The sequence below is a fragment of the Daktulosphaira vitifoliae genome, unplaced genomic scaffold, assembly GCF_025091365.1.
Source record: "Daktulosphaira vitifoliae isolate Bord-2020 unplaced genomic scaffold, ASM2509136v1 Scaffold_1, whole genome shotgun sequence".
Classification (NCBI taxonomy): Eukaryota; Metazoa; Arthropoda; class Insecta; order Hemiptera; family Phylloxeridae; genus Daktulosphaira; species Daktulosphaira vitifoliae.
Genome location: NW_026099572.1, coordinates 81,902,130 through 81,919,474, shown reverse-complemented (window position 1 = coordinate 81,919,474; position 17,345 = coordinate 81,902,130). Strand labels below are relative to the sequence as shown.

General features: G+C 24.5%; 2 protein-coding genes across 6 annotated transcripts in view; both read left to right on the top strand.

Annotated features, from left to right (window-relative positions):
* Nucleotides 1-17,345, top strand: part of LOC126910283 (DNA-directed RNA polymerases I, II, and III subunit RPABC4) — a 157,740-nt gene that overhangs the window by 1,325 nt on the left and 139,070 nt on the right. The window lies entirely within an intron of this gene.
* LOC126910270 (potassium channel subfamily K member 18-like) overlaps nt 7,670-17,345 on the top strand; it is a 126,676-nt gene continuing 117,000 nt past the window's right edge. For 3 of the 5 annotated variants that reach the window (XR_007705229.1, XM_050692685.1, XM_050692683.1), the window contains exon 1: nt 7,670-7,943. The gene's annotated coding sequence lies outside the window, so the exon portion shown is untranslated. Of the gene's footprint in view, nt 7,953-17,345 lie in introns of all 5 variants that reach the window. The other 2 variants (XM_050692687.1, XM_050692686.1) reach the window with 1 other exon arrangement.

The window sequence follows — 17,345 nt, the reverse complement described above, 5'->3', positions numbered from 1 at the left end:
ATTTCATATGTTTTATTGAAAAAAAACAGTATAGTCAATACTAAGTGTAATAAACATTATAGATTCAAACTTGATATCACAATAACAAAACGCTTCGATTCAAATGCACATAAAATATGTCAAAAACATTTTTTGGGGGGGAATTGGTACATAATCTATCTTTTTTGAGGCAATTATGGAAAAAATATTAAAGCACTCCTGAAAAAACGTTTAACACAAGCATATAAATAAAAATTATATTGTTATGTATGACTCAGATATTTATTACTTTTCTAAGTTATATATTTATTTATATATTTTTTTTAATTTCATGTTAATCATAATTGACAATAGAACTAAAAAAGTTGTGTGGTTACTTTGCACAACTTGTTTATTTTATAATAATAAAGTTGTTAAACCATGAATACTGTAAAACATTTTTATTCCAATGATCTCGTCGAAGAGGTCGAAGAACCGAGCGGTACGGAGACAACGGTTACGTCGGGCGGCCGTAGATTTTCCAACGAGTTGAGCGTGAACAATTACAGGGAAATGGTCAAACAGTGTCTGTTGGACGCGTCCAAAGTGTTCACGAATGGTTTTCAGTTTCTCCGAGAGGTGGAGAACGACCAGGCAGATTTGACGGTGTTGAAAAGATGTCCTCAGCAATTGAAAAACTTGATATTGTTGTGGACGTGCTACTTGGACAAGTGCGACATTGTTCAAACCCTAGTCAACGCCGACACCAACATAGATTATGTACTGCCGTTTAGGGGTTATGGCGCCGTACACATAAGTGCCCTAAACGGCTGCGTGCGATGTCTAAAGCGTTTAATTAACGCCGGTTGCAGTCCACACGCTCGCGTCGATGACATGTCGTCCTTACACTTTGCTACTTACACCGACTCTGTACATCATACTTATGAATCTTCTTGTCGGTATCGCCGTTTCCGATATAAAAGGTTTAAAGAAAACTGCCGGTCTGTCTAAAGTCAGATGTCAGATAAAACTCATTCATTATATTGAGATATATATATATTTTTTAATTTCATGTTAATCATAATTTACAATAGAACTAAAATAGTTGTGTGGTTACTTTGACAACTTGTTTATTTTATAATGAGTACTGTAAAACATTTTTATTCCAATGACTATTAAATAAGGTACATTAACTTTAACTAAGAGGAATATTATAAATATAATTCATACAGCAAACAAAAAAATGAAAAATTTCGATTTTTTCTCAAAAGTCTTTTAAATACATTTTAAAATAACAGTTAATTTAGCTTAATAATTTAAATAAAGGAATAATTTACTGGAAGATTAAAAATGTATTTTTACATTCAAATAGTCTAAAAAAAATTGAGATAATTTCTTTTAACATTACCACGTCTCTCAATTACGGTTGTTATCGAACAGTTTTAGCCTGAATCAGTAGAATAAATTAAATACGGAATTATTAACTTCGCAATCAATCAATCTCTTAAATTAAAATTCAGATTGTGTACTTATAACTAAAAATTTATTTACATTTTAGAAAGTTAATAAGGTTTTCTCTTAGAATAAAATAATAAAAAAAACTAGCATAGTATCAACGTAGCATTGTTTGACAAATATAGATGGTAACTGACACTGAAATCACTATCATAAAAAATGCTTCGATGCAAACTTGTTGATAGTGTTAAACTTTTAGAAAAAACTAATAAATTTATCTAAAGGCAATCAACTGCTGTTTTCTTTAATTATATCCTGATTATTTGTTGTATGATTTATAAGTTTGATACAAGAATAAATACATATTATAGAAATTACATTTACTATGAAATTGATATTTAATATTTTTTTAATAAAATTTTCACGGAGAAATTATTAAATATTTGTGTATGTAATTACATAAATGGCAATAGTGTATCAAAAGCGTAAGTATTGATTTATCGAAAAAAAAGTTAACTTTATTAATTCGATTAATTCACCTTCGTTAATCAATTATTATTAAAGTCAAGTAATTAAAATTGTAACTTATGGTAAGCCTATAATATTTTATATTTCTAACAATTTTTTTTTATAGCTTTAACTTTTTTTTTGTAAGGGCAATTCCTTCTTTTTAATATACTTATTGCATTGTCATTAAAAGCTGCAAAAGTTCTCCATGAAAATATTTATAATCAACACTTAATTATTTTTTAAGGGGAATTGTTATGTAGAAGATAAAATGTTTGGACAAATTTTTTTTTAACTTATAGTAGGTAACTTACTCTTTCATTTAACATATGTTTAAATCTAAGAGTATTTTCGGAACATTTTCAAAAATTATGTTGAAAAAGTTCTACTTTCTATAAATATGATTCAAGTTTTGAACCAACCATGTATAAGTAGAAATGGTTTACTAAAATAAAGTATATCGGATGATTATAATATGTATGGAGTACTTCTAAAACAATTTGTATTAATCCATACATTTTTCAAATAGTAATAACAATTTAAAGTTGAGAATTTTAACATTATAATATTTTTTAACTATGGAAGTCATTTACAGATATAATATAAGTCAAGTCGTCGAGACAATTTTTTTATATTTATAACACTTAAATATTTAATTATTAATAATTAATAATATAAAATATTATTTTAACTTATGTGTTGAAATTTGGAGTGTTTGGGGAACATTTCGAAGAGTTAAGTTGAAACGGTTAACTTTTCAAGCAAAAGTTACTATTTTTTCAATGGCCGGGTAAAATATCATATTTTCGAAAAAAATATATTTAATGATATAACGTCACAAATTCGAAGATGGACCGTTTATAATTTTTTGTTATGTCTACTTATTTATTTTATCACGTGAAAGAACCTTTTCCTGGTACAGCGGTGTCAACCATTTATTATTTTTGCCGCTGACCGCTAGATTAGGCGACAAAAGAGGATAAATATAATTAAAATCTAATTGTTTATCGGTATTAATCCCCCCCAAAAAGACTAGCCGTTATTGATTTGAAATTGCCGTTAGATCGGTGTTGGCTCTTCTCCATCTTTCTTCTGTCATTGGCCGTGCTAAAGTGCACATGTTTGTTGTCTTATTGTCACTTTTATCAAGTATCTTTTTCTGTTTTATAATTATAATTACGTGATGAGCTGTATTTTATTAATTATTTTATTTCATTTTTTTTTATTATAAATTAATTTATTATTATTTATGTGTGGAGAGCACGTGTTTCCCTTTTCCTCTAGACAATGCCAAAAGCCAACTTACAATGAAAAGTAAATACCTAAGGTATCTATAAAATGAATATTATTAAGATTCATTTATTTTTAAAATATGTTATGACAGTTTTAAGTAACCAAAGTTTAATAATTCCTATTTTTTTGCGGATTTTCCCCGTTTACAATGAATGAGGAAAATTTTTGTAGACAATGACTTCTATTAGATACGATTTATGATCTTTTGACGTATCGTTGAAAGTAATCGGTCTGGTGAGGGCTCAGAAAAAGTGGTGATAGACATAAAAAGAAACACAATTTAGTAAAATTAATACCTTCTGAGCTTCACATCGCATCTAATAATATTGATTTAATGAACTTGAAATATAGACATTATGTAGCCTATGTATAAATTTTTAAATTGTGTCAAAATATTTAGATGAAAAGTGTTCGAGTTATATTAAATATCGCTTAGATAGTTGAAATTCCTACAGTCTTTGTTATAATTATAAAATCAGAAAAAAGGCGACAGACGCAAAAAAAAAATATCATGATAAAATTAATAACTTCTCAGCTTCGCATTGAAGCAAAAATCGTAAAAATGAATGTTTTGTGTTTTACTAATTTTATTTTTTGATGCTGTGAAATAACACTAAAAAGATGCTAATTTCCCTTTCAGAGCTTATACTACTATTTTACTGAATTCCAAAAAAACACAATATTCTATGTATGAATTAAAACTTCGTATTCTAAACATTTTATCAAAATAGATTGCGACTCTTAGTATGATCTAAAATTTCAAAACCTTAATGACTATTAAGATTAAATAAATAAATTTGTAATTAAAATATATGAAAAGGTGTTTTATCAAGCTCAAGTTACACCACAATATAATACATTTTCTAGGAATTGCATGTTACTACAAATATCTGCATAAATACTGTTTTATGCACAAAGTGGAAAATCATGAAATATATTCTAATAATAGATATACATTACGTAATTCTATTTAAATTTTTTTGGCTAAATGTCTAATATATAATATGGGTTCTTACTTTAATAGTTGTGTAGATCAATGTTTTTGTATTATAGTTTGAGGTATTTGAAACATTTTTGATACACAATTATTATTGTTATAACTCTTTCATGTGCACATGTTAGTTGATCCATAAAAGGTATATTAATTTAAAGAGCATAAACTTAATAAAAATCAAATACTCTTAATTTAAATTTATGGTTACTGATAAAATTAAGAAAAATTGTTTTCATTAATTTTACTAAGTTTGAAATAAAAAAACGACTGCAAATTAATTAATTAACACGGTGTTCTAAAAATATGTAGAAAAAAGAAAAAAAAAATTGAAAATTAACAAATAATTGTTTTTTGTTTTAAACAAAACAGGATTACATGATAAAATGATAAAACCGTATTCATCATATTAATCAAATTATAAAAATTGATTAATATTACATGAGTTCTCAGTTGGTTTGTTTATTGTTTACAGAATAACTATATTTAAAGATAATACAACATTTGATTTTGATAATATTAATCATATCGTGTTCGTAAAAAGGTTTATAATAAAGATTGTACCAATGATTTTTAGTATTCTAGAGGCAAGTAACTTTCCTTCAATGTTAATTAGTTTCTTTGTATATTTTTAAACGTAGACTCGATAGTTTATTTATAGTGTTTGACTCTATAAAATCTAGTCTATGTTTTGCATAGGGAATTATATGTTTTTCAAATAAAATTATTAATTTTCATGTAATAATATTTAAGACCGAAAAATAGGAACATGTGAATAATAAATTAAATGTGTAACAGGAAAGCCCATTCTGTAATCAGTGTCATTTGTTAAGAGCAATTGTTTTCTATGAATCATATAATTATTTGATTTGTCACAAAAATATATTTTACTAAATAAATAATGTTCATCGTTTAATAATATTTCAATATAGTAGTAAAAAAATAATCATTTTGAATTTCAGGAAATTAATTTTTCAGTAAGATTTCTGATTAATTAATTACAGTATTTACAAATATATCAGTAAATTTTTGATAAAAAAGGATACTATACAGAGTGTTCAATAAGTAAGGAAAAGGCCAATTTTTATAAACAATGAGAACAACAAAAACCCGTTTCCCTTACTGAACATTTTATATATACACTTTTAAGGCGTAATGAATATGCAAAATTACTACATATATGCGTAAAAAATTAAGATAATTCTTAGGAGGGGTGCCATGAGCCTCGTACTTTTTTGTTAAATTATGGCTTCGTGCTGTGAAAAAAAAGATATATATTATGTTTAAATTTTTCCTGAGCCTCTCAAATCTTAATGATTGTCCTAAAAATTCTCTAGCATAATAAATACTACCTTTTTTTTCTATCTATGAAAAATAATATTTATATTATTTTCAAGTTTTATCATCCAGCATAAGTGCCATTAAAAATATAATGTTATCTTAGGAATTTCATCATATTGAGTTATAATTAGAGTTCGGGACATTGAGCATTTATAAAGTTTGTTTTGATGACTTCTGAGACATACAAATCTTTAAAAATCACAGTACCATAGGAATACTTTTTGTTTTGGGGTAGTGATACCTACATGACACAATAACTAAATTTCATTTTAATATACAATAATTATAGACAAGAAAAATATTTATGTGAATATATATTTATTTTATTTACTTAGGATGACTAAAATAAGCTTTATAAATGCATTAAGTCCCTAAACCTAGTTATAATATTAGTAAATTATTTTTCAAGTATTATTTTGATTATCAGAGTGAAATTTTATTAATACATACAAATACATTAATCAGTGTCGTCTCAAAGCTAAAAAGTGAAAAATTAGCAAATATATTTTTCTTAAAATAGAGTGACTTTTTTTATTGAGGGTGGGGAGAGTTGCATTATGTATTAAAAAATTGTGATCTAAAATTATAAAATATTTGTTAGTAAGACAGGGAATTAGATATCCTCTCATTCGATAAACTTGGTCATTATTTTAACTAATTAATATATTTTGATGTTTCATTTATTTCAGAATGATATTAAATTAATATTAAGATTATAAGATAGTTGAAAAATCAGATCATCAATTCATAAAAGATAAGATTGTATCAATATTTGTGCAAATCAGTAATTTTATAATTTAAATTATGTAATAATATTTGCTACGTTAATACTATAATTGTGAATGGTTATTTGCAATGATAGCTTTTTAAAAATATTTATTGAATTTTCTAAATAAGTATATTTAATTGTACCGAGACAAAATAAACTACAGGTGGTTGGATGCAATGTAAAAAATTGTAATGAATTATTATGCATTTATTTCATTTTAATAATAAAATTCTACAAATTTATAAATTCTGTTAAAGTATTCTGAATATACTATTAGCCAATACAAATTTTTATTATTTGACTTAAAAACTTAGTAATGTGTAATTACCCAGATTATAGTATTGAGTATAATTAGAAGTCTTCCCTAAAATGAAAAAAAATGTACACTAATTTTTAAAAAATAATCATAAATGCATATATTTCTTAGCATTAATAATGTGGTAGACGTATGATATAAATTCAATTGCGCTCCCACACGATTTTAAATTTTTTTATTAACCGACTAGGTTTTTATACTGATAGAAAATAAAATGTGTGGTCGAAAACTGTTAAAAAATTTAATATTTTAAAGTTTGTATACAACGCTGTTAATAAGTCGTACGCACAATATTAATATTCTTTCTTATGTCGTTTTTATGAAAGTTTTATAAGGTAAAATATTAAAAATGTAAATAAAAAATCGAAAAAGTCTTGTGAGAACTAAATTGCATTTATACCGATATAATAAATAAAATTTAATTAGTATCTTGAGGGCATTTAAAAGCAGTTTTTCGTTAAAATTATTTATTAAAGTATACCTGGAGGGTAAATTTTTTTGTTGAAAGATTATTTTTATCTATAAAAATGACATCATAGCGATGCAATATTTATAACAGCTTATGTTGATTTTAATTAAGTAAAAATACTGTAATTTTTATAAATATGCATGAAAATGAAATTTTCTTAAGATTAGCATACACTACTTTAGTTAAGCTTAAAACGATTTTTATGCAATAGTTAAAAAAATAAAAGGGAAACATACTTGACAGTGCCATATAATATTAAGGAATCTAATTATTTACTTCACTTGAATTGAAATCTTACCGATATAATAAACAATATTGAGCAAACAAAATTAAGTTTGTATTTGTACCTATTTTTGTTAAATGGATTGAGGTTAATAATTTATATGTTGAATTACAAATTTTAGCATTAAAAGTGATGTACAATAATTTAATGCAAGATACTACCTTCATATAAGTTAACGACGTCTGGAGTTGGTTTTCCCATTTTTGGGATAGATGGCGAATGCTGATAATCGATTTCAAAATTCTCAACGGCATTCACTGGCACGCCGTTATTTGATGGCCGGCGAATAACAGTTTTCGGGGCGCATTCGTATGGTACACAAGTGATATAAACGACAAATAACTAAACTATTAATTGTGCGATACACACGATCATTTTGAGTATTTTCTTTTTAATAAATTCATTTTAAAGAAAAATTTTTTGCTTAAGTTATTAAGATTATTATAATACTGTGTGATTTTTTGTTGGTTTGTTAAATAATAATAAAATAAAATAAAAGTTAGTGAGTGGCTAAAGTCTTTCAAGGATCTTCTATTTAACGAACAAATCGTTTAAATATAAGTGAGTCATGTACGCCTGCTTTATTTCAAAAAATTTTAATCTATAAATTATTTCGAATAGAAAATTGAAAATTTTTATGGGTAAATTAGTATTATTATTTTAAAAATCGTTTGGTCCATTGTATAAAATATGTGAATGGTTGAAAACTAAGTACCGTTAAATGATCCAACTAGGGACAGTGATTAAACTTGGGTCAGTTAAATATATTTTATCAAATAATTTTTGTAAATAAATATTTTGTGTTTCTTAACAATACTTGTAAATATTTTACTAGTGCTGCAGATTGATACAACTAAAATTATAATAGATATTTAATTGCCTTAAGTTTAAACACCGCTACAAGTTGGCTCATTTTGTGATAACTATTAAATGATCACTCAAAGCCAAAGGACTATACTTTATCAAAAAAAAAAAACTAGTATATATTTTTATGTGAATTGTAAACTTTTATTTTTGAATTTTGTCTAGTAAAAATTATTTAATCCGATATTAACCGTTATTTAATTTGTTTAAACATTTTCATGTTAAAACAACAATCTTATTTTTGATATTATTCTCAGTTTTCATATAAATATCTTACTTTTAGTATTTAATTATAATCTTTGGTTAAGGAATTTATCTTTGCAACGAATAATTTGGTAGTATAACTTGAGACACGTATGTGAAAATTCTGATAAGTTTATAAAACGTAGAATTTCAATGGGCTTCGTATAAAGATAATTAAAGTTTAAATGTACCGAAAACTTTAAGTTAGTTAAAAGTAACTAATATGATGAGAAGAACGTGTATATGTTTATATGTTGTCAGTCTAATGCAATAGTGATGTTTATCTTGGAAGCTACAATAATAGTTAATAATAATGTGTTGCACATATTTAATTCTATGATCTAGAGTTAAAACATCTTTTCAATATATACAAATTCTAATTAAAAGCCTTTGTCTATTTAATAGAGGTATTATTTAATTTATTACTCTAGACAAGTATTTAGCGCTCTTCCTATATAATAATTATGTTTTACCGTAAAAGTTCATTTTTAGAATATATATATGTATTTATTATAGCCAAGTTTTTGGGTTCAGAGTGTTAGACGGTTGATAAGAAAGTAGAGCAGAGATGAGAATGCTTAGATGAATGAGTGGTATGACTAGAGAAGATAGGATAGGAAATGAGCATATGAGAGGGAGTATAGGTGTAGCGTCAATTGTGGATAAGATGAGGGAAAATAGACTTAGAATGGTCATGTTATGAGAAAAGAAGAATCGGAAGCCGTAAGAAGAGTTGTAGAAATGAACGTTGAAGGTAGAAGAGGTAGAGGAAGACGAAAAAAGAGATGGAGAGATGTTATTGAATGCGATATGAGGACAGCTGATGTGATCGTAGAGGATGTGGGAGATCGTGTCAAGTGGAAGTTTAGGATAAGGGTGGTCGACCCCAAGTAGTTGGGATTAAAGCGAGGAAGAAGAAGAAGACTACCAATTTTTCGTTGTAAGATTAATAATAGATACACTTAGTAAAATAATTAAAATAGAAGTATTATTTTGCTTTTATGTGAAAAAGAAATATAGGTTTTGTTTAATAATGATGTGTTCTTCATTTACTATGAGTTAAGAAAACTCTAATAGGACTTATAGTAGTATGGTTTTTACTTGAACTTTCAATGTCACAGATGAAACTACATCTTTTTTATGTTTCAATATACAATAAAATATATTTAAGAAGAATTCTAAAATATGTTTAAAGCTGTAGTATTTAATAATAATAATAATAATAATTATGTATAATAATCATTTTCATTAATCCAGAAATGGGTAAAAATTAACTGATGTGTTTGACAATAATTATTTCATGGAAATTTTCGTTATTAAAACTTGTGTAAAATTAATTGATTAAATTCATGATAGGCATAGCGCTAGGTTTTGTGGAGTTCCAATGCTAAGATGAAGGCGGTCAAAAGACACAGATCCACCTTAGAAAAAATTATTTTATGTTGAAGATGTAATTTTGTTTCCGTTTGAAGGGAGTTATGAAAAATATATCCTCCTCTGAACGAATTCTCAATTACGTCACTACTTTGTGCTTTTTTACGGCGGTTCCCGGGACACGTGCCCTACTCGCCTCGCTCCTTTATTGGTACTGCATAGGGATGATCGTTCTCATATGTAATATGACTTGAGCTCACCAATTTTTTAAATACCCTACTATAGATTTATTAATGCTGATTAGTTTTTTCGGGGACCAAGTTACGATGATTAATTTTATGGTAAGAACTGCCTATAGAAACTGATGAGTTAATAAAGACGTCTTCGACTAAGCACATATTAAGGGCAGCGTTTATTTTAAAATATAATTTTTATTATTCAATTAAATATTGAAAATTCTTTGATTCAAATATTATGTGAGCATGGTTAATTTTTCAATTATAGTAGTTACAATAGTAGGTGCTAACGGTTTAATTTCGCTCTTAATATTTTTTTATTATATAAAAATATATACTCTTGAATATTGTTGTTGTTGATTCCCTATTAATTTTATGGTTTACACAATCATTGCAGTAAAATAAAAAATATTTGAAGAATTAATAGTTTGAATTTTTTTTCAAAATTAACTTATCTAAAAATATCTGTATAGTATAATAGTATAAAATATGTATAAGAGCGGTCCAAAAACAAAAATATTTAATAAAATATTCAAACTGGAACCTCTTGAATTTGTTTTAATATTAAGAAAAATGTGCTGTGGAAATTTTGAAACTGTTATGACAAGGCTATGAAACCTATCAAATGGCCTTTGAAGTTGAAGAAGTATCAGTTAATCCCTAAAAACTAAATTTTAGGGGGTAATTTAATATTAAATATTTTTATAGTTCATTTAATGAGATGATTTCTAAATAATTAACAAAAATTTTTGCTTCATTTATGTAGTTCTTATTTTTTTAATATACATCTATAAAAAATATCAAGTAATAAAGAGATAAAGTAATTAAACTTATAAATCAATTGTATTTATTTTGTATACTCTAAGATTTATAATCTGATAAAGTGATATATGAAAATAAAGTGATCAGTTTAACACTTATTTATGTCTAGTAATATCTTACCAGTTGTAATGAATAATATGCACTATAACTCGGATTGGAATTTTCTATTTGTAAATTAATTTAGTACAATTTTATAAGCTATAATAGTTTTTAGATAATTTACTTATTATTCATAATTATTACGTTTTTAATTCTAATTGTATATTTATTGTTTTATATTTATTAATTTTTTAAATGTTATTAAATTATCAAAATGTGCAAGTTGAAAAATAAGGAAAAAGACTAATTATACAATTTAAACACTAATTATTATTAAGCTAAAATATTATTAGACTGTAATTTGAATAATTGTAAATCATATCAAAGTTTCATATTTAACGTGGATCACAAAATAATATCATTTTTGTAAAACCTAAAAAATATTGAAAAATATGAAAAATAATAGTACCATTCAAAATTCTTATACATAGTGATCAGAATTTAATGTTACAGTATTTTTGACGAAAGTTATAGGAAATATCAAAACGTGTTTAATTAAAAATCTTTTATTATGAACAACATTTTTAAAGAAGTTAACTACTCTAATACTGTCAATAAAAAGTAATAGTATGTTTTTTCCCTTGAAAATTTGTTGTTTATAAAATGTAAGCACTCTTCACCAAAGTTAATAAATGATTCAGCAATGATTTCCTTATACAATCTGTAGATTCAATTAATTATTTTTAAGTAATTATAAAATAGGTCTAAAATGTTTATGGTTGAGTTGATTTAAATTTTGATAATTTTAGATGTAAAAGTTAATAACGTAATTGAAACAAATAAGCAAATCATAGCAATTCCATAATCTAATAATTTAATAGTAATTTTGCATAATTTATACGCATCAAATTCGAAAATATTATGAATTTAGCAGATAATTTGTTCATTATATCATATTCCTTTTAAAATCTTTGACTTAAAATTATACAAATAAATTATTTTTTAAGAATAATCAATTAAATCTCTAAGTATTATTGTATTATTTTATGTGGTAGGCTTTACAGACACCTAAATATTTGGTTTTTCTTTTAAAAAGTATATTTATAATCAGTTATTTGACATTTAATTTTTTATATGTCAAAAGCTGACACCAGATCAAACTTTCAAGATGTATACAAGTGAAAATAGTAGCTATATGAGCGATATTATTTTCGCCGAATGATTTAAAACCTTTGAACGGATATCCAAATAAGATGTTTTGACAATAATGGAAAAAATTGCTCAAAACAAAATTTGAACAACATCAACATAATCAATATTAATAAACATAAAAAGCGATGTATGATGTCAGTTCTTGGCAAGTTACACAATGACGGAGATTAAGTTTGATGCAAAAGTTTACCCAAACGCATACGCGTTAAGTATTATACACTGGCATTAAGTTGAATTTCTGAATTTAACTTTTATATTTTTTTGTTTGTTTTTAACTTATATTTGTTAAGTAACTACTACGGGAGACTAGGAGAATATCGACCACGGAATAATACTGATCACACGAATTTATTTAAAGCTAAAGTTCTGAATAAAACACCGTTGCATAGAAACATGATCATCATTATCATTACTTAAAATGTAGTACTTAGTGATAATATAATAATTTATTTTCATAAAAACAACACTTTCATTTTTCTCCTACATGTATAAAATTAGCTCTAATGTTTGCAAAAAATCAATTATCAATTATCAATTATAATAATTAAAAAATTATGATAAATGATATCATAATGGAATAAATTGATTATTGTCTAGTGTATGCTAGAAGGCAATAACCAGACAATATCAAGGGGTAATACCGTCTATATAAATTATTATTTTTAATTTATCTTGAAAAATAAATTAAAATTTAATAAACTTATATAAGTTTATCAAGTGTCAAGGTTACAATATTGTTACCTTGACATGGAATCAACATTTTAATACTTCATTTACAAGGGATTCCAAAATATTTCACTAAAAAACTTTTGAGTTGCATAAAAACTATCAAAGTGGCCGAAATAACCCCGATATTACATATTCAAATAATTATAATAAATCAATTAATTCATTTAATGTGGTAACAAAACTTTGAAATAATCTAACAATTCCTTTTAATAATTATACACTGTTAACAGATTGTTTTACTTAAAACCGCCATATTTTTTTTTACAAATGTCTGTATCTATACAATTTTGTTTACTTAATTACTTTATACATATATCTTTCATATGATATACTTTTTTTTTTAAATCTGACCATTTTTCCTTATACAGGAGGATTAAAACTCAAAACATTCGTATAGCAAGTAGAACTTTTTGAATCTAAATTTTGAACATGTTACAGAATTCTAGTATTTTTTAATAATATATTAAATTATAGGAAGAAAATTATTATTTATTTCAATTTTTGTATTCAATTATTACCTTAACTTAAGGTTAAATAAAATAATCACATAAAAGTGCAATGCATGTAACCATATTTAAACCCTCTTATATAAAAAATAAGAATTGAGTGTTAATTTTCAATATTTTTAAGGATGGTTTTTGTAACCTTTATGTATAAGTAAATTAATAATTATTAGTATATTTAGAGAAAGGGAGCTGCCCTATCTAAAAATAAAATTCTAACTACCAATGGCTTATGATAAACCACAATTTAAATGCATTTCTGAAATTATAATTAACTATTAAAGGTTACAAAAATCGAACTTAATTATTTTTTTTGATAAATCTATACTTATAAATTTTTTATACGTTTGCAATAGAGTTATGTAAATATGCAACTATATTATAATTTTCTGTAAAAATTACATTACTAAAATATTTATATGGAAATATTAAATCATAAAACTTATAAATAGTTGTTCTTTAAATAGTCCAACAATTCTTCTAAAATTAAACACTATCTTTAGATTTGTATAAAAGCATATTTAAGATGATAGTGATTATAACTATTGTCAAATATTAATAAGTTATGGCATTTTTAAGATTTAAAAATAAAATATGAAAAAAAAATTAAATACAAAATTAATATATTTTTCAACTTCGGCACATATTGACAGTTTAAAAAAAAATGTTTAAATTCTCGAAATTTATCGATTTTAAAAATTGTAATTTTTTGGACGATTTCACCCAATTACCACAAACGAGGGAAATTTTTTCAATTTTTGTGGACAATGACTTCTATTAGATACGATTTATGATCTTTTAACGTATTGTTGAAAGAAATCGGTCTGGCGAGAGCTGAGAAAAAGTAGCGATAGTCATAAAAAGAAACACATTTTAGTAAAATTAATACCTTCTGAGCTTCACATCACATCTAATAATATTGATTTAATGAACTTGAAATATAGACATAACGTAGCCTATGTATAAATACTTAATTTAGAATTGTGTCAAAGTATTTAGATGAAAAGTGTTCGAGTTATATCAAATATCGCATAGGCGGTTAGCATTCTTACAGTATCTGTTATAACTATAAAATGTCGCACAATATTTCTATAGACAAATGGATGGGGAGTTACATTTTCGTTGGTTCGTTTAATTTTAGGGAATCATAATATAGATACCGTAAATTCCGATTTCCTTGGTCTTCAATTCTGTTTAATGTTTTGAGTTGTTGGTTAAAGTTTTTGTTTATCGCTCGGTTTAAAATTGCATTCCTGTGGAAATGTAGTGCCAAGAAAGTCGTAAAGATAACGAGACCGCACGGTCGCCGGGTTACTAGGCAATTTCTGGAATGGCAAGTATAATCAACGCAGGTACCTAAAAACATGTATGAAAAAGAAGGATTTGTTTTTGAATTTAACACATAAATATTTGAAGATACTATTCTAAAGCACTCGCCGAGAGAGTATATTGTCGGTAAAGGCGTATTACATGTACTATTAAGAAGTATGACAAAAACTGCGATTTTTTAAATTTTGAAATTATTATTTAAATATTTTCGAAAATTCATATTTTACTGTTCCTAACTTAATTTTAAAGATAAATTTACATTAAAAAAAAAATTAACGCCATAAACAAATTAATATAGTTCATTTCAATTTTTTTCACCGTTAATACATTACCCGATTCGTACTTTAATTAAAAAAATATATTATAGTCATGCAATATATTACACCAAATTATAAAAAAGTAAATTTGATATTTTATTGTCGTTTAAAATTTAGTTGTATTTTTAAAAAACAACATAATTACAAGAAATAATAATATGTGTTATGTAGGTGTTAGCCTTACAAAAAATACGATCGTTGTATAAAAACATTTTATTTTTAATATTCTGCACTTACGACTATAAATCATGATTGCAAATGATGAAGGTAGGAACATTTATATACTTGTATGGGAGAGGAAATGATAGACTGATTCGTAATAATAACAAATAATATTTTCGGTATCTTGTCTTTAGTCTTTATTTTTAAGTGTTAATAACTCCTTTAATTCTTGTTCAAAAGTTGTTATCTACAAGTTATTTTCTTAGTTATATAATTTTTTAACATTTTAACAAAAAGTATTGTATGTTGTCATTTAAACAAATAAAGTTTTGATCCTTATAAGGGATGAGTGATGGATATAAAAAATATTCAACCACTTATAAACAAGGATAAATACTACTTAACAAAGAAAAAAAAATTCTTATTATTTTAGGAGAAGTATAGTGATCGACTATAATTCAATCACCTAGTATATACCTACATGTGTAGAAAAGGTAAAAATATGTTATATACGTACATTATAATGAATAAAATATTTTTCTTTAATTATTCAAAAAATTAGAGTCATACAGAAATTGCAAATTTATCATCTTAGATAGTATAGAATTATTTACCATAATCATAGTTAATATTAATTATTAATAGATTTATTAAATTAAATTATAAATAAAAAGTATTACCATCTAGTTATACAAACTAGATCATATTAATTTTTAATTTTATTTAAATTTTTAAATTTCAATTTAAGAATTTATGAATGAATTGTGTTTTTAATATGAATTGTAATGTTATTGTTTTTATTAAACTTTTAATTTATTAAGCTCTAATTTGAACATTTAAATACACCATAATTTATTAAGAATTTTTACGTTAGATGTTAAATACATGTCATATATGTAAATTTCAATTGTCATAATCTATCATTCCTTCTATTATTTTTGTCTAAAAAAAGTATGAATTGTAGTTACAATTTTTAGGTTTATATATAATCATGTATATAACAATACGGTAGTTTGGCATATAATATTATTAATAAGCGATTCTAATACTAAATTTGTATGCTCTTGTTAAAATAATTAAAATTTAAATATTATACAATTATAAAGATTAAATTTAATTTCCGAAAAAAAAAATATTATCTTTGTTAACTTCGAAGATAAGCTGTATTTATTTTTTATTGAAAAGAGTGAATACATTTTTTAAAAATAATATCTATAAGTTCCTCATTGTACAATTTTTTTATGAAAGTATATCATTAATTCAAAATGAAGTTAAATTTACACGTGTTAAGTGAATATCTGTGAATATTACTGAGTTATTATTATTCAAAATAATACGAGGAATTACTTTAAAAGTCTAGTTTCAAATGACTAAAAATTTATTTCATATCTCCTTTGAATACTTTTACGCTTGAATGTTCTTGTTTCTGGTAATTAGCATTACATTTATGTTATCAGTATTTTTAAATCAAAAGTGTGTTAAAAAGAAAACTTTATTAACGAATAACAGTTTAAAACGTTTTGTACTCGTTTGTCAACTAAATTGTTAAAAATAATTAGAGGAGCATTTTAAATTAAATAATTGTAAAAAGTCAAAATACTTAAAAAAAATCATTATAAGATGTCTAAATAATTTTTCCGAGATTTTGTTATTAATTTTTTACTTTATTTAAACAAAATTAATTTCATATCAAAAAATGTTCTATAACATCTTGGGTTTAAACCATTATGACATTAGGAGTAATTATAGACTACTTAATATACGTGTAATTGTTTTGAATTATTAAAAGTCAGGGAATTAAACTGTTTCGTTGAAGTATGCTTTCAAAACATGATTATAATATATCAAATCTCATGTAATAAAAGTTATCTAAACCAAAAACCAAGATTATATAAATTTAATATATTTCTTAGTTATAGTTATACCCCAAAAAAAATATTGAAATTTATAATGATGAGATGAAAATACAATTTTTTTTATGTAATACCAAGAAAATGATTTTTTATTTGGAATATTCTTTCTTAATATTAAAATTAATATCTAATTAATTAGTTTCTATGAATTTTATGATTATTTATAAATTAATAGATTTATTTTAAATGAATTTGCATATAAATGGTTCATTAGGAAATA